The sequence below is a fragment of the Natrix helvetica genome (genome assembly GCF_964273705.1).
Source record: "Natrix helvetica genome assembly, chromosome: 7".
Taxonomy (NCBI): domain Eukaryota; kingdom Metazoa; phylum Chordata; class Lepidosauria; order Squamata; family Natricidae; genus Natrix; species Natrix helvetica.
In genome coordinates this window covers 5,234,027-5,252,636 of record NC_138558.1, presented here as the reverse complement: position 1 = coordinate 5,252,636, position 18,610 = coordinate 5,234,027, and the positions used below count along the sequence as shown (strand labels likewise).

The window sequence follows — 18,610 nt, the reverse complement described above, 5'->3', positions numbered from 1 at the left end:
TTGGCTGCCAGCTCTGTTGGCCGCTGGCAGGCCACAACAATCCTGCCTTTTTAATATTCCCCAAAAATATTTCATTCTCTAGGACCAGGTGGCACGCGGAGCCATTTCTGAGGGCACGCGAGGCATTGCCCTGTCAGCTCCAGTGAGCATGTGTGCACTGGCCAGCTGATTTTCGGCCTTGATTTTCCCCGAAGCCTCTGAAGGACGAGAAATAGACCAACGTGCAAACCGGAAGTTCAGGAACGGACTTCTGGTTTGCGCATTGGCTGTTTTTCGCCCTCTGGAGTTTTCAGGGGAGTCTCCTGAAGCCTCCGGAGGGAGAAAAACGGCCCAACGGGCAACCCAGAAGTCCATTCCCAAACTTCCGGTTTGCATGTTGGGCTACTTTTCAGACTCCTAGAAAGCTTCTGGAACCTGAGGTGGGTGAAAAACGGACATACCAGGCCCACCGGAAGTTGGAAAATGGGGCCATTTCTGGCCTCCAGAGGGCCTCCGGTGGGGGGCGGGGAGGCCGTTTTCACCCTTCCCAAGCTCTAAGACAGCTGTGCGCAGGTGGCACAGCACAGGGAGGGGGCATTAAATTATGGGGTGGGCACGTGAGTGCGCGATAACGCACAGATGCTTTTGGCACCCGAGGTGAAAAAGGTTTGCCATCGCTGCTCTGGGAGGGTAGGTGGGTACTGATTTTCTACACCAGGGGTGTCCAAACGTGGCAACTTTAAGACTTGTGGACTTCAAGTCCCAGAATTCCCCAGCCAGCTCTGCTGGCTGGTGAATTCTGGGAGTTGAAGTCCACAAGTCTTAAAGTTGCCACGTTTGGACACCCCTGTTCTACACTGAGAATGCTGCATTTGTAAAAGCAGGAAACCTATTTTTGCTTTTTTTTTGCTTTTTAATAGCTACCCACAAAAGACCGCCGTGAGTCACAATGCAACCTATTAAGTCAACCCATTTCCAGGAAAATTATGCTTTTAATAAAGGCTTGAGGGGCGTGAGGCGGCAAAAATCCAACCATGATCCTTCCTGATGGAGCTTTGGGGGGTTTAGCAGCATGCATATTTTAGTTCCCCCCCCCCATTCTATCCCGAGGAAGACACCGTGTGTTATTCATTTCTTTTCCCAGCAATGCTCAAGGAAGCTTCCCAACACCATGAGAATCCTGCACACGAGTTCCCTCTTCTAGTCCTCCACTATCAAGAATGTGCCTCGAATATTTCACATGGCGGCTAATAAGCCTTCTCCTTTTGGAGTTACCATTTTGCGCACCTAATTAGGCGCTTGCGAGCACAGCTTACAAAAAGGTGGATTTTCCTCGCCTGCCTGCTTGAAATGGCAGCATCGCCCACCCATAGGAGGAAAAAAAAAAACATAGTTTTTTAATTAATCTCAGCAAAAAAAAAGTGTTTCCCCCCCCCACAAAAAACAGATTATCATGTGAATTGCTTGGCTTTAGAACGTCTGAATTGATCTGCATGTACACCTGTTTGTCTTACAGAATAACAGAATAATTGTCTTACAGTTGGAAGCAGTGGTGAAATTCAAAAATTTTCCCTACCGGTTCTGTGGGCGTGGCTTGGTGGTCATGTGACCAGGTGGGTGTGGCTTGGTAGTCATATGAGCGGGCAGGTGTGTCTTGGTCATGTGACCAGGTAGGTGTGACTTGGTAGTCATATAACTAGGCGGGCATGGCTTGGTGGTCATGTGACCAGGTGGGTGTGGCTTGGTAGTCATATGAGCGGGCGGGTGTGTCTTGGTCATGTGACCAGGTAGGTGTGACTTGGTAGTCATATAACTAGGCGGGCATGGCTTGGTGGTCATGTGACCAGGTGGGTGTGGCTTGGTAGTCATATGAGCGGGCGGGTGTGTCTTGGTCATGTGACCAGGTAGGTGTGACTTGGTAGTCATATAACTAGGCGGGCATGGCTTGGTGGTCATGTGACCAGGTGGGTGTGGCTTGGTAGTCATATGAGCGGGCGGGTGTGTCTTGGTCATGTGACCAGGTAGGTGTGACTTGGTAGTCATATAACTAGGCGGGCATGGCTTGGTGGTCATGTGACCAGGTGGGTGTGGCTTGGTAGACATATGAGCGGGCGGGTGTGTCTTGGTCATGTAACCAGGTAGGTGTGACTTGGTAGTCATATAACTAGGCGGGCATGGCTTGGTGGTCATGTGACCAGGTGGGTGTGGCTTGGTAGTCATATAACTTGGCGGGCATGGCGTGGTGGTCATGTGACCAGGTGGGTGTGGCTTGGTAGTCATATGAGTGGGCGGGTGTGTCTTGGTCATGTGACCAGGTAGGTGTGACTTGGTAGTCATATAACTAGGCGGGCATGGCTTGGTGGTCATGTGACCAGGTGGGTGTGGCTTGGTAGACATATGAGCGGGCGGGTGTGTCTTGGTCATGTGACCAGGTAGGTGTGACTTGGTAGTCATATAACTAGGCGGGCATGGCTTGGTGGTCATGTGACCAGGTGGGTGTGGCTTGGTAGACATATGAGCGGGCGGGTGTGTCTTGGTCATGTGACCAGGTAGGTGTGACTTGGTAGTCATATAACTAGGCGGGCATGGCTTGGTGGTCATGTGACCAGGTGGGTGTGGCTTGGTAGACATATGAGCGGGCGGGTGTGTCTTGGTCATGTGACCAGGTAGGTGTGACTTGGTAGTCATATAACGAGGCGGGCATGGCTTAGTGGTCATGTGACCAGGTGGGTGTGGCTTGGTAGTCATATAACTTGGCGGGCATGGCTTGGTAGTCATGTGACCAGGTGGGTGTGGCTTGGTAGACATATGAGCGGGCGGGTGTGTCTTGGTCATGTGACCAGGTAGGTGTGACTTGGTAGTCATATAACTAGGCGGGCATGGCTTGGTGGTCATGTGACCAGGTGGGTGTGGCTTGGTGGTCATGTGACCGGGTGGGCATGGCTTGGTAGTCATATGACCGGGGGCATGGCTTGGTGGTCATGTGACTGGGTGGGCGGTCATGGCCAAGTCGACGTCACAATGTAAAAGCAGCTGGACTTCACACAAAATGTCCCTTGCAACAAGCAGGAACCTCACAGAGTCACAGAGAGCTCAAAAACCAACTATTATACTTTACACAAAAATAGCACAAAAGCTGCACAACTGACTCACACACAATGTAAAAGCAGCTGGACTTCACACAAAACGGCCCCCTGCAACAAGCAGGAACCTCATAGACAATCAGGCATAGCCGAACTTTTTAAAAAACTTTTTTAAAGCATTTTTTCTTACAACTGGTTCAGGTGAATAGATAGTAAAAAATGTTTTAAAAAAGTAAAAAAAAATTCCAACAATCGGGAGGCACAGCTGATCATCAGAATGTTTTTTTTAAAACTTTTTAAAGCGTTTTTTACTACCGGTCTGGGCGAACTGGCCCAAACTGATAGCATTTCACTCCTGGTAGGAAGGGACCTTGGAGGTCTTCTAGTCCAACCCCATGCTCAAGCAGGGGATCCTAAACCATTCCAGACAAATAACTGTCCAGTCTCTTTCTGAAAACCTCCAGTGATGGAGCACTCACAACTTCTGGAGACAAACCGATCCACAGCCTTTGACTGTGCCAAGTACACAATTGTTGGTTGGGTTGAACAAATGGGTTGGAGAAATTGGACATTAATCTGCCATTAGTGCAAATTTTCACCCCTCTACCAAGGTTCTTCAAGAAAATATTTTTGCTCGATAGGGACCTGACAATTAAGACTACCTGCCCCTAATGTTTTTCCCTTCGTTTCCCTCACTGTTTGTCCATTCAGATTGTTTAAATGGAAATAAGAGTTTTCACAAATACTTTTGGCTCATCGGTTGTCGGTGCTCCCACAGTTGAAATGGTTTCAGTTTTGGAAACCTAGTGATCAGCTTGATATCTATGGAGATTCTCAGTCACCCAAGTCACGGTTGTCCCAAAGGTGCTTTTTCAAGAGGCAACTGGGTTTTCTGTGTTTTCTTTAAAGCAGTTTCACTTCCCAGCCAAGAAGCTTCTTCAGTTCTGCTGAAGAAGTCCAGTTGCCTCTTGAAAAAGTCCAGTTGCCTCTTGAAAAAGTCCAGTTGCCTCTTGAAAAAGCACCTTTGGGAAATTTATCAGCCTGACTTTTTTGAAATGTTGGACACACCAACACGACACACCAACAACCGTGGCCTCCTTAGTTCTAACCAGGCATACACAACAGAACCAGTGGTGGGATTCAGCCAGTTCGGGGCGGTTTAGGCGAAGCGGTTGCTAAATTACTGGCTGTCTCCCTCCCTTCCTGCACCGCCCCTTCCAGGAGTCCCCACACACCCCGTTTTGGCTCCCAAGTAAGTGCAGGGAGGTCTACTAGGCCCAAAGCAGATGTGGGGGGCCGGTGTGAACCCCCCATTGCCCGTTTTTGCTGCCAAGTGGCTGCAGGAAGACCTCCTAGACCCAAAATAGGGCATGGTGGCAGTGGCTCCCCCCCCCACAGCCCATTTTGGCTCCCAGGGGATGCAGGAGGCCTAGTGCTGCCTATCTCACCCCCTGGCTATGTCCACCATCCCCTTGCCTACTCAGTCAGTCATTAGGGCAGAGAACCAGTTGTTAAATTATTTGAACCCCACCACTGACGGGAACACAAAACAGTGCAAAGCCACGAATGCTATAGCCGCAGAGTTTCTCTCTCTTTCTCTCTGTGTTAAATGGTCACACCTTCCCCCCCCCTCTTAATGGGTGTGTGGACACAACAGACCCCATAGCGAAAATAAGATTCCTTTTGTAAGCTGTGGAATTCTACATTTCATTTCCCTGTTTAACCAAGACGGTGCAAAATTGTTTAGCAAAGTCAAGTCTGCTCAGGATTCTTTCTGCTTTGTTTACAAATGACTGGGCTCTAATGCAGCTCAGCGGGAGTGTGATTTGCATGCAGCAGTGATACAAAGCGGTTATTTCATTTAATTTTAGCCTTCCACCGAAGGCTAGCTGGCGTGTTTTTCCTCCACTTTGTATTCCCAAGACAACCCTGAATGTTGAGTCAGGCTGAGGAAGAAGAACTGATCCAAGGTCACTCTAATGCGTGAGTGATGATTGCGTTTGAGGTCATTTGGAACAGAAAATATTGATATACTAGCTGACAATCCGGCCTTGCCTGGATATTTAATTATAGGGGGAAAATGTCCGGGCCAAATGTAATTTCTAATGTTGGATTTTCCCCCTTACCAGAGGAGCCTCCTTGTGGAGTACTGTGAAGCCGTTACCATGGCAACTCCACTGCGCTGTACAGTAGAAGCAATTTTACGGCAGTACAGTAGAAGCCATTTTCAGGCACAACAGGCTGTATTTTAACAGAAGACACAACCCGAGGGGTGTTAGGGGGGGTCTTACCCCCAGTATTCGCTCACCCATCCAAATCATCAGAACCAGGTGTTCCCATCACTTCCATGGCCACAGGTGTATAAAATCAAGTCCCTAGGCATGCAGACTGTTTTTACAAACATTTGTGAAAGAAGGGGTCGCTCTCAGGAGCTCAGCGAACTCCAGCGTGGAACTGTGATAGGATGCCACCTATGCAACAAATCCAGTCGTGAAATTTCCTCGCTCCTAAACATTCCACAGTCAACTGTCAGCTGTATTATAAGAACGTGGAAGTGTTTGGGAATGACAGCAACTCAGCCACGAAGCGGTAGGCCACGTAAACTCGTCCGACACCAGTGTGTGACCTCACAAATGCAAATTCTGGATGAATGGTCAAAAATTCCCATAAACACACTCCTAAACCTTGTGGAGAGCCTTCCCAGAAGAGTTGAAGCTGTTATAGCTGCAAAGGGTAGACCGACATCATATTGAACCCTATGGATTAGGAATGGGATGCCACATATATATATGTATTTGTGTTACAACCCCTGGTATGCCCAAATATGGGAGGAAGCTCACTACTCCCCCTTTCTATCCTTCAGCTCATTACAGAAAACCATCCAGGCAGAAAACCATATTTTTTATTTTTAATGTTGCCTTTTTATATTTGTGTTATATTTGTGCTGATAAATAAATAAAGGGAGACTAGTATAGATCTATTTCAAGCTATTTAGAGCTAAATAGCTTGAAATAGATCTATACTAGTCTCCCTTTATTTATTTATTTATTTATCAGCACAAATACAACACACACACACACACCAATTTGGATTCCAATTTTACCCACCTCGGAAGGATGGAAGGCTGAGTCAGCCTTGAGCCTGGTGACCTCAAATATAATAACCACATTATGGTGAACTCACCATGTCCTGGTGATTGGCCCAAAGTCACCCAGTCGACTTTCATGCCTAAGGCGGAAATAGAACTCACCATCTCCTGGTGATTGGCCCAGATGTTTGTGTGTCTTTTTGTAAAAACAAAAAAACAAAAGCAGAAAATCTGGCTTCCTCCTTGAAAACTGTCTTGATCTTGACATCATCCAAACCTCTGGATGTTCCACAATGGTTCATTACTCTTTTCCAGATCTTTATTGTGGCTTTTATTCTTTCCAGCCCAATAAGCTAGTTGATAGTATACAAGTGGTGAGATGATGCTCTGACAACTGAGCTGGACACCATTGACCCAACCATTCTCCCTCCCTCCATCCCTTCTCTCTCTCTCTCTCTTTCTTTCCTTCTCTCTCTCTCTCCCTCTCTCTCTCTCTCTTCCTTTCCTTCTCTCTCCCCTTTGTTTATTTCCTTTTCACTCCCCTTCCTTCCTTCCCTTCTCTCTTCCCTTTCTTTCCATCCTTCTTTCTCCTTTCTTTCTTTCTTTCTTTCTTTCTTTCTTTCTTTCTTTCTTTCTTTCTTTCCCTTCTCTTTCCCCTTTCTTCCTTTCTTTTCTTCTCTCCCCTTCTTTACTTCTCTTTCTTTCTTTCCTTCTCTCTCCCCTTCCTTCCTTTCTCTCTCCCCTTCCTTTCTTTCCTCTCTCCCCTTTCTTTCCTTCTTTCTTTCCTTCCTTCATTTCCTTCTCTTTCACCTTCTTTTCTTCTTTCTTTCTTTCTTTCTTTCTTTCTTTCTTTCTTTCTTTCTTTCTTTCTTTCTCTTTCCTTCTCTCTCCCCTTCCTTCCTTCCTTCCTTCCTTCCTTTCTTTCTTTCCTTCCTTCCTTTTCTCTCCCCTTTCTTTGTGTTTCTTTCTGTCTTTCTTTCTTTCTGTCTGTCTTTCTTTTTCTTTCTTTCTGTTAAACGACATCCCCAAAGAAGCACACTTTCATTTGCTTCTTTTTTTTAATCAGCAACATTTGGCTAATGACCTGACATCCTCCTCTGAAGCAGCTGTTAAATCCCTGCGGTATGTCACCCTCACTTTATAAAAATAGATACTACATTGTTAAAAATTAAGCAGACATCACTATAAAATTAGAAGGAAAGGGCAGTTGTGAACACATCTGGTGCTTTTTTGAGGCAGCCAGGAAATGTACAGCATGGCAGAACGCTGACATACACATTTCACTCGCTCACCCAATGCTATGCCAAAGCAGTGAAACTTGTAAGAGTTCTACCGATTTCTTCTCTTGGTCAAATATTATCCATTATCTTTTTACATTTTAACGGATTGAGTCGAGTGAACGGGCAGCGTTCCAGATTTTGCTGGTTTAAGTCAGCTTGACACAACGTAAGGATTTATCGGGTGCAAAGACAAAGTCAGGCTGGCAGGGATTTCTTGAATTTTAACAGAATTTCATTGGCAAGATCTGTAAGGCAGCTATCAATGCAGAAGGAGACCAATGCCCTCTGGATTCTGCATTGTCCTTGCCAAATTTCAAAACTCCAGGAAAGGAGCCAAAAGGGGCCACGGGTGGGGAGCCATCACCTCCACACCCCATTTTGGGCCTAGTAGGCCTTCCTGCACTTACCTGGGAGCCAAAACGGGGTGTGTGGGGACTCCTGGAAGGGGCGGTGCAGGAAGGGATGGAGCCAGCCAATAATTTAGCAACCGCTTCGCCTAAACCGCCCCGAACTGGCTGAATCCTACCACTGGTTCTGGTGCGCTAACAGTATGCATGGCTAGAACTAAGGAGGCCACGGTTGTTGGTGTGTCGTGTTGGTGTGTCCAACATTTCAAAAAAGTCAAGCTGATAAATTTCCCAAAGGTGCTTTTTCAAGAGGCAACTGGACTTTTTCAAGAGGCAACTGGACTTTTTCAAGAGGCAACTGGACTTCTTCAGCAGAACTGAAGAAGCTTCTTGGCTGGGAAGTGAAACTGCTTTAAAGAAAACACAGAAAACCCAGTTGCCTCTTGAAAAAGCACCTTTGGGACAACCGTGACTTGGGTGACTGAGAATCTCCATAGATATCAAGCTGATCACTAGGTTTCCAAAACTGAAACCATTTCAACTTTGGGAGCACCGACAACCGATGAGCCAAAAGTATTTGTGAAAACTGCTTCTCCCGAACCGGCTGAATCCCACCACTGGTTCTGGTGGGCTAACAGTATGCATGGTTAGAATTTTTCACATGCTATAATTTATGGATATCAGGACAGCACAACTTCATCCCTGGGGAGGTGGCCTGCTGAAGTGAGAGAGCAGAGTGACATTTGTTAATTATCAAATCGTAGGCAGTGCCTTGAACTGAACAAGATTTTTCCCAACCATCATCAGCCTCACAATATTCTCTGTAGCAAGAAGAGAAAACAGCAGCGATACAAAAATGCCAGCAAAGGAATTCTTTTCCATTTAATAAGGAACGCAGATAGTCCTCAACTCACAACAGTTCGTTTAGTGACCGTTCAAAGTTACAACGGCACTGAAAAAAAGCAACTTATGATCATTTTTTCACCCTTATGACCATTGCAGCAATGCCATGGTCATGTGCTCGAAATTAAGATGCTTGTCAACTGCTTCATATTTGGCCGTGAGCGAACCGGCAATAGTGACAGTTGCACACCCATCCCTGGGGGGTCATGTGATCGCCTTTTGTGACCTTGTGACAAGTAAAGTCAAGGGGGAAGCCCGGGTTAAACCGTGTTACTAACTTAACAATTGCCATGACTCACTTAACGACAGCAGCGAGAAAGGTTGTAAAATGGGGCAAAACTCACTTAACAACTTTCTCACTTAGCAACAGAAATTTTGGGCTCCATTGTTATCGTAACTCGAGGACTACCTGTAGATCATTTGGATTAAACATATTTTTGAGAAAGGTGCATTTTGCTACTATTGGATAAAATATTCATATTGCATATTTTGTTGTCCTTGGTGCTCTCTGAGCTTGGTTGTTTTCTTGCAGATGTTTCATTACCAAACTAGGTCACATCATCAGGGGTATAGTGTGGAGTAGCACTGATAAAACATCTCCAGAAAGCAGCCAAGTGCAGAGAGCACCAAGGACCCCACAATTCAACCCAGAGATAAAAATATTATCCTTTATTATGTTTATTTAGAACCGGTTCGGGGGTGTGGCAGGCCGAGCTTCTACCTACTCAGCCAAACTGTTACGAACCGGTAGGAATCTGTCTCTGTCACCAACCCAGAAAGTTGGTCAGACTGCATCGTCTTCAGAACACATTTCCAAAGATTAGCTTTATGCCCAGCGTGTTATTGTACCTAGAGAGCTGCAGAGATGACAAGGATATTTATTAATAAAGGCATTTTCCCCAAGTCAATTCAGCTTTGCTAAAAAAAAATATGCAAAATGGTATGCTAAAAATGTGCAACATCTAATTGTAAATTTCCTGAATTAGAAACCGTTACTTTGCTTGTCTAAGTCATTCAGCCTCAGACGTACTTGGAAAAGTCACACTACTGCAGTCTTTGTATGTTTGTCACATTGTGTGTGTGTGTGTGTGTGTGTGTGTGTGTTTGTGTTTGTGTGTGTGTGTGTGTGTCTTTCTGGGTTCTAGTTCTGGATTCATCTTTGGAGAAGCTTGTTTAATGGTGGGTAGACTTTAGGAGAAACTCTCCAATACTACCAGCTCTTACAATACTAGACAACAGAGTATCAACAGTAGAGACCTTCAGGTTTCTGGGTTCTATCCATTTCTCAAAACTTAAAATGGACATCTAACATCCAAAATGTCATGAAAAAAGCACAAAAAAGAATGTTCTTTCTGCACCAACTCAGGAAGCCCAAACTGCCCTAAGACCTGCTGATTCTGTTCTACAGAGGAATTCTTGAGTCTTGTCATCTGCACCTCCATAACTGTCTGGTTTGGTTCTGCACCCCAACAAGACAGACACGGACTTCAGAGGATAATCAGAACTGCAGAAAAAACAATGGCTGCCTACCTGCCTTCCATTGAGGACCTGTACACACTGCACGAGTCAAAAAGAGGGCAGTGAAAATATCTACAGACCCCTCGCATCCTGGACATAAATTGTTTCAACTGCTACCCTCAAAACGATGCTATAGAGCACTGCACACCAGGACAACTTGATACAAGGACAGTTATTTCCCAAACGCCATCACTCTGATAAACAAATCATTCCCTCGCCACTGTCAAGCTATTTACTAAGTCTGCATTACTATTACTATTAATCTTCTCATCGTTCCTATCTCCCATCTCCTCCCACTTATGACTGCAGGACTGTAACTTTGTTGTTTGTATCCTTATGATTTATATTTATTGTTTCCTAGTATGATTTGATTGCTCATTTGTACCCTATGACTCTCATTAAGTGCTGTACCTTATGATTCATGATGCATATATCTCATCTTTTATGTACACTGAGAGCATATGCACCAAAGACAAATTCCTTATATATCCAATCACATTTGGCCAATAAAGAATTCTCTTGTATTCTGTCCTATTCTGTCCTATTCTGTCCTATTCTGTCCTATTCTGTCCTATCCTATCCTATCCTATCCTATCCTATCCTATCCTATCCTATCCTATTCTAAAGGTACCTGCATTGTAAAGTTTGCAAATGGAAGGAAAATTGTTGTTGCTTTTTTTGTGGGGGTTGTGTGAAGACCATGAGAACATTTCTTTATCTTGGATTGCAATTTTGAAGATGTCAACATCATTTTAACGTTCACTTACTTTTTCAAGATATTGCCAAGTTCCTCTTATCAGATGCGTGTTGAAGCATGCAGAATATCTGGCGCAAAGTCTCTTTTCCTGATGTGGTTTATCGCGTGAACAAAATCGCCGCCCAAAGAGGGGGGGTGCAATATTTTTTACTAGAATCTGCCACAAATGGGCAGGAATCTAGAAAGCCGTTGAGTCACCGTGGCCTTCAGGCGGCTGGTTGCTGCAGACCAGGATTTCCATCATCTGGCCTGCAAGGGGTTAATTACATAGTACATATGGTAAATCCATCTGTCACACATAATAGCTTCCTTACCTCCATCATCTCTTTCATTTGTGACATTTTATCTCTGAGTCAGATCCAATCCAACTGCCTTGAGAGCCATCAAAAAAATCATGCCCGGTCAATGGCTCCAATGGCTCAAGCTTATGGGAATTGAAGTCTAGCAAATGTGGAGAACACAAACTTACTCATAATGTAGAGAATGGTATTCTAGCTATTCCTGACAACCTCTTATTCCCCGCCGCACTCCCCGACATGCCCTTGATTGATTGTTCTTACTGAGGTTGACTCAGCCTTCCATCTTTCCGAGGTCGATAAAATGTGGACCCAGATTGTTGGGGGCAATAGGCTTACTCTGTGAACCATTTAGAGAGGGCTGGAAAGCACGATGAAGTGGCATTTAAGTCCAAGCGCTATTGCTGTCTGTCCTTCCGTCCTTCCGTCCGTCCTTCCTTCCTTCCTTCCTTCCTTCCTTCCCTCCCTCCCTCCCTCCCTCCCTCCCTTCCTTTCCCTCTTATTCCCTTTCCCATTCGTCTTCCTGGTGATGGAGTGGTCAGAATGCAGTATTGCAGGCTAACTCTGCCCACTGCCATCAGTTCGATCGAGCCCCGAGTCCCTTGTGGAGAGGGAGCGGCTAACAAATTAAATAAATTGAAATTGAAATTGATCCTGACCACTCAAGATTGACTCAGTCCTCCATCCTTCCAGATTGTTGTGGGCAATAGGCTGAGTCTGTTAACCGCTTAGAGAGGGCTATGAAGCCCTCTGAAGCGGTATATGTCCAAGTAATATTGCCATTGTTGTGTGTGAGACTAAGTCTGCCCTATTATCTCCATTACAGCTTCTCAGCAAGGCCTTTGGATTTATCCATGCATGTTGCAACCCAGGGGCTGAAATGACAACACAAGATCCCTGCTTTTCTTACTGAGTTCCCTTCATCCCCACACAACAGTTAATTCAGTAGTGTCCGTTGGATTTTTGATGTCAGCCACTGTTGTAGTGGCAACCAGCCATCCTTCCCTTAAGGTCTGTTAGGGAATTGCGTGGCCGGTGTCCAAGAGGAGTCAGAGACGCTGACACAAGCTTGTAGTTTCACATCAATAAATATATTTAACATCGATATTTAGAGCAAACAAGATAGCCAGGCGCATCACTAACATCATGAGGTAAATCGCAGAGCCCACAGAATAAAAAGGCGGGAAAAATGGGAAACTCCCCCTCCACACCCACAGCAGCCAATCACAGCACAGGCAGGAGCCAGGGCTCTGGTACTAATCAACCACAACTGCGTGTTTTGCCTCACAGGACATCCTCACTGTTCCAGCGACTAAATGGAAATATCTTAACAAAGTCCCCTGTTCCAAGTGAGATCTAATGTTTCTGTTCCAGTGGACACCATCTCTCCTAGCCAACTACCTTTTCAGAAGTTGTAAATGCTCCAAAACGTGAAGTTTTGAAGAGACTGGACAATCGCCCGTCTGAAATAGGATAGGATCTCCCACTTGAGCAGTTGGCTGGATTAGAAGACCTCCGAGGTCCCTTCCACTTCTGTTATTCTGTTCTGTTCAGCATCCCTATGGTCACATGATCAAAATTCGGAGGTTTGGCAACTGACTCATATTTATGACAGTTGCAATATCCCGGGGTAAAACGATCCCTTTTTTGGCTGCCTTCTGACAAACCGAATCAATGGAGAAGCCAGTTTCAATTAACGACCGTGTTACTGAATTCCCAACTGCAGTGATTCAATAAGCATCATGGCAAGAAAGGTCATAAAATGGAGCAAAACCCCTTCGACAGCAGTCTCGCTGAGCAGCAGAGATTTTGGGCTCAATCGTGGTCATAATATGCCTAGGACTACCTGTTTTATGCCCGGTGGTGGGATTCAGCCAGTTGGCACCACTTCGGGAGAAGCAGTTTGGTGAACTGATTGTTGGAAGAAATCGTTAGGGTGGAGAACCGGTTGTTAAATTATTTGAATTCCACCCCTCGTTATGCCCCACATCATCGCCATTTTCATTAAAAGCGGCAGCAATCTCTGGATTCTGCATCTGTAGATTTGATCCCTACAAATCTGCTCTATTTTTAATTTTTATTTTTTTAAAAAAGCACCTCTTAAATTATCCCGCTATGAGATTTGGGTTTTGCTTGTCCTCTTTCTCTATCCCAATTCTTCCTGACCTTTTCTGTTCTGCTAATGATCAAAATGCATTTTTGATGCAAGAGGCAGGCCTGCACCATTTTAAAACCTTGGGATGACAGTGGAGGCTTAAGGGCTCATAATTGTGTATTAAGTCATTCCCCTTGAATGCATGACCTTATTACTTGGAATTATTTCACGTCAGGCCCATGATCTCTTTTACTTGTTTGCTTTAAATAACAACAGGATAGAGAGAGACAGACAGAGAGAGAGAGAGGGATGGAGGGAGGGAGAGAGAGAGGGGGGGGGAGAGGGAGAGGAAGAGAGAGAGATAGAGAGATTTCAGCCAGCCAATATTTGCTAATGGAAAGGGTCAGGGATGATGAGGTGGAATGTCCATTTTAGAGGTAGCACCTATGTGAGTCCTGGCAGCTGGGGATACAAGTGCAAGGATAATTTAGTCTTATTGTGGGATAAGGGGATGAAGAAGAAGAGGATGGAGTAGAAGAGGAAGATGAAGAGGAGGAAGAGGATGATGAAGAAGAAGATGGTGATGAAGAAGAAAATGAAGAGGATGAAATATAGGAGGACAAAATAGGATGATGAAGATGATGATGAAGTGGATGAAGAGGATGAAGAAGAAGATGGTGATGAGGAAGAGGATAAAGTAGAAGAGGATGAAGATGAACAACAAGAAGAGGATGACATAGAACAGGATGAAGAAGAAGATGAATAACAGAGTAGGAAGGGACCTTGGAGGTCTTCTAGGCCAACTCCCTGCTCAAGCACGAAACCCTATACTATTTCCGACAAATGACCGTCCAATCTCTTCTTAAAAACCTCCGGTGTTGGAGCACCTACATCTTCTGGAGGCAAGTCCAACATTTCTCCTCAGTTCTAGATTGGTTCCCTCCTTGATTAGTTCCCATCCATTGCTTCTTGTCCTACTTTCTGGTGCTTTAGACAAGGAAAGCAGACTAAATGTGCAATGGCTTTCGACACAGATTGGAGAGGTTCAAAGGACAGATTAGGTATCGATTACATGCATACTGAAGAGAGGGGAAAAAATAAGTAAACATTTGGATTTCCACGGAGGATGTTTACCTGGATTGTGTTTTTTTCTCCAATTTAGGATCTCTAATGTATTTGTCTTTCAGAGTTTTCTTTTCCTTGTGCTTTAAATCTTAAAAATAGAAATGGACCTGAGATAGCTACAGAGACAGAGAGATAGGCAGAAAGAGACAGATGACAGAAATATTAGATAGATAGATACGTATATAGATGATAGATAGATAGATAGATAGATAGATAGATAGATAGATAGATAGATAGATAGATGATAGATAGATGGATAGATGATAGACAGAGAGATACACACACACACACACACAGAGAGAGAGAGAGAGACAGACAGACAGACAGACAGACAGACAGACAGACAGACAGACAGAGACAGACAGATAGACAGACATGAAAGAAATTCATAATATTTCAACTGCAATAGTATCGGATGAAATCATCTTTTTTTCCCCTCAAACGAAGGAGTATAATTTTTATGTAGTCAACTTTTCACGCGAAAAGAAAAGCAAGCTGCCTGCCTTAATGCAATGTTCATCATAGAGAAAACAAGATGAAGCAAAATATAGTCCTTTCCCATCTGCTCCAATGGGGCACGTGGTTAGATGATTTGCTTTAATAAAGTATGATCTGATTCCGCAGAACGTCACAAAAAGAAAAGGATTTTTTTTATCGTAATAGGGAGAGAAGGATGGGTTCATTTTGCATTGCACAGTATCTCCCTGGCCAACACTGAATTCCGCTGATAAGCTGCAAAACAAAATCACACACACACACAGAGAAACAGACACACACACACACAGACACAGACACGGGTGTTTACCCCTGCACTATGGATACAATGATGACAATATCGGATTGCCCATACTGTTCCCAAAATATTGTATTTCAACATCATTTATCATAAGGAACTTATCTGCAGCATTCATGGCAATGCAATTATTTTATTTGATTAGTTTCGATGCCTAGAGGTAGGGGCTTAATCAAGTATATATTTATTTATTAAGCAACTCTGGGCAGCCCTCAGCAAACAACTATGCCATAGGATGTACTATTTATCTATTTATTTATTCACATATTTAATTTACATCTCGCCTATTATTTTTATAACATGCATGGCAGAGACACAAAAATTAGCTGGCCGGCATGTGCAGTGGAGCTGAGCTGGGGCAATGGCGTCTCCTTCTCCTTTAAAACATCAGTATGCGATAAAGTCTTTGGATGCTCAGAGCAGACGTACCGTATTTTTCAGCCTATAAGACGCACCATTTTCCCTCAAAAAAGAGGCTGAAAATCTGGGTGCGTCTTATACACCGAATACAGCATTTTTGGCCTCCTGAAACCTCGCGCCCTTTGCAAAAATGGACATGCATAGCCTTTAGGAGGCTTGCAAAGAGCTCCTGGGGGCTGGCGAGGGCAAAAGTGAGTGAAAAAGGCCATTTTTTTGCCCCCTCAGCCCCCAGGAGCACTTTGACAAAAGATGGGCCTGTTTTGATGCAAAACGGGTCGTTTTTTGCTCATTTCCCCCCTCCCCAGCTCCCCCAGCCCCCAGGAGCACTCTACAAGCCTCCTAAAGGCTATGCATGCTCCCTTTTTTTGACAAAAAACGGGCCCATTTTTGGGAGGGCTGCAGAGTGCAAAACCTTTTTTTTTAATTTGACTCTTCAAAATAATAGTGTGTCTTATACTCCGGTGTGTCTCATACTCTGAAAAATTTGTCCTCAAAGGATAAAATCCCTCCATCTCCCTGAGTGGTTCTTGCATCTGAGCGGGATTCTCGCGCTTTCTTCCTAGGAAAGGGAAGAGGCTGGCGGAGAGAGAGATCTCACCTTTCCTTGTGCAGTAACATGGCTAACATGGTCAGTTTTTTCATCCAATCTTCCAGGCTGTCTCAGAGTCGCTAAGAAGGACGCCGAGATCTGCAGCGAAGTTGAATCCCAAGTAGCTCTCCCTTATAGGTGAGGTCTTCACCTCACCTGGAGAAGAAAGTCTTTTGACTTTATTTCTGAGCAATTGCTCTAATCCAACCATTTATCCAGACAAGGGTCCCCAATCTTTCGGACCTCAGGGACCACCGAATTCATAATTTTAAATCCCGCAGATGGCTAATATGATTTGCCTAATGACCAGCTGGGTGGGCGTGGCTAGGTGGTCATGTGACAGGGTGGGCGTGGCCAACTTGATGTCACTCACATCAAGGGGCGCCTCGCCGGCCTCTACTCACCCCTCCCCTCCCAGCCACTCCTCCCCTGCTCGCCTGGGCTCCTTAGGGCCCCAACAGGAAGCAGTTGCTGGAGCTAAGCAGCAACCATGAGAAAGAGTTGGCAAAAGAGCTCAGTTCAAATTGGATCTGACCAAGAAGTAGGCTCAGCAGAAGCACCTCGCTGAGGACTAGGAGCATAGGCTTTCCAAGCAGAGGGAAGAGTGCAAGGCCAGGTACCGCCCTCCCCTCCGAACTGCATAAAAAGACCCCGAAGAGGGAGACTCTCTGCAGCAACACAAGCGTTCATTGCACGTATCCAGCCCAGGGGCCGTAGTTTGAGGACCCCTGATTTAGTGCAATATAAAAAATGCAAATAATTTTTCTGTGGACCACCAAAATTTTCAAAATCAGTGGTCCACAGACCACCAGTTGGTGACCACTGATCCAGAGGCCAGCTTAGACCCTCATTTTCCTCCAGACTTTCTTGAACACACCAGTCATTTATATCATACAATACAATACAATACAATACAATAGCAGAGTTGGAAGGGGCCTTGGAGGTCTTCTAGTCCAACCCCCTGCCTAGGCAGGAAACCCTATACCTTTTCAGACAAATGGCTATCCAACATCTTCTTAAAGACTTCCAGTGTTGGGGCATTCACAACTTCTGGAGGCAATTTCTGTTCCACTGATTAATTGTTCTAACTGTCAGGAAATTTCTCCTCAGTTCTAAGTTGCTTCTCTCCTTGATTAGTTTCCACCCATTGCTTCTTGTTCTACCCTCAGGTGCCTTGGAGAATAGTTTGACTCCCTCTTCTTTGTGGCAACCCCTGAGATATTGGAGCACTGCTATCATGTCTCCCCTAGTCCTTCTTTTCATTAAACTAGACATACGCAGTTCCTGCAACCGTTCTTCATATGTTTTAGCCTCTAGCCCCCTAATCATCTTTGTTGCTCTTCTCAGCACTCTTTCTAGAGTCTCTGCGGAGGAGGAAGAGGATGGAAGGGAGGAAGAATGGAAAGAAAAAAGGTAGGGAAGTGGAGGAGGAAGAGGAAGAAATGAAAAAGAATGGAAAGAAAGAATGGAAAGAAGAAAGGTAGGGAAGTGGCTATTCAACATCTTCTTAAAGACTTCCAGTGTTGGGGCATTCACAACGTCTGGAGGCATAGCCTTTAGGAGGCTTGTAGAGTGCTCCTGGGGGGAGGGGCTCAAAAACAAGCAAAAAACAGCCCATGTTTTGCAAAAATGGGTCCATATTTGGTCAAAAAAGGGCATGCATGGCCTTTAGGAGGCGTATAGAGTGCTCCTGGGGGCTGGGGGGGGGAATTGAACGTAAAATGGCCCATTTTCTGTTCATTTCTGCCCTCCCCAGAGCCCAGGAGCACTCTGGAAGCCTCCTAAAGGCTCTGCACGGCCATTTTTGTGAAGGGGGCGGGGTTTCAGGAGGCCACAAATGCTGTATTCAGTGTATAAGACGCATCCAGATTTTCAGCCTCTTTTTTGAGGGAAAAAAGTGCACCTTATACTCCGAAAAATACGGTATTCAGTTGAACTGTACCTTACCGTACCGGTAGGAACCCACCCCTTGTGGCAGGCCTGGGTCACTGCCAGTTCCAGCCACCCAGGCTGCCAAATCACTACCGGTTCGGCCGAACCGTTCCGAACCATTAGGAACCCACCCCTGAAATGGGTCCCTCCAAGCAAAGAGGCCAGGATCTCGTCACAGGATCTCAGATCTGCAGATCCGCCGAACCCAGATTGTGCAAGGGACCCACTCGTAAAGAGAACAAAGCCATTTTTTTTTTTAAAAAAAAAATTAAGCTGGAAACAACTTGCAGAGAACTGAACTGTCTGTGTGCACGAAAGTCTAGAAATTTAGCAAACAATTAAGAAGTCTCTTCCACCCCCCCCAGAAAAATCGATCAGGCTAAATTATCTGCCACAAGAGAAGCG

At 45.2% G+C, this 18,610-nt stretch overlaps 1 protein-coding gene across 1 annotated transcript in view; it reads right to left on the bottom strand.

Annotated features, from left to right (window-relative positions):
• Positions 1-10,985, bottom strand: part of CTNNA2 (catenin alpha 2) — a 653,992-nt gene extending 643,007 nt beyond the window's left edge. The window contains exon 1 of the mRNA XM_081960368.1: positions 10,966-10,985. The gene's annotated coding sequence lies outside the window, so the exon portion shown is untranslated. The remainder of the gene's footprint in view (positions 1-10,965) is intronic.
• Between the last annotated feature and the right edge of the window lie 7,625 nt (positions 10,986-18,610).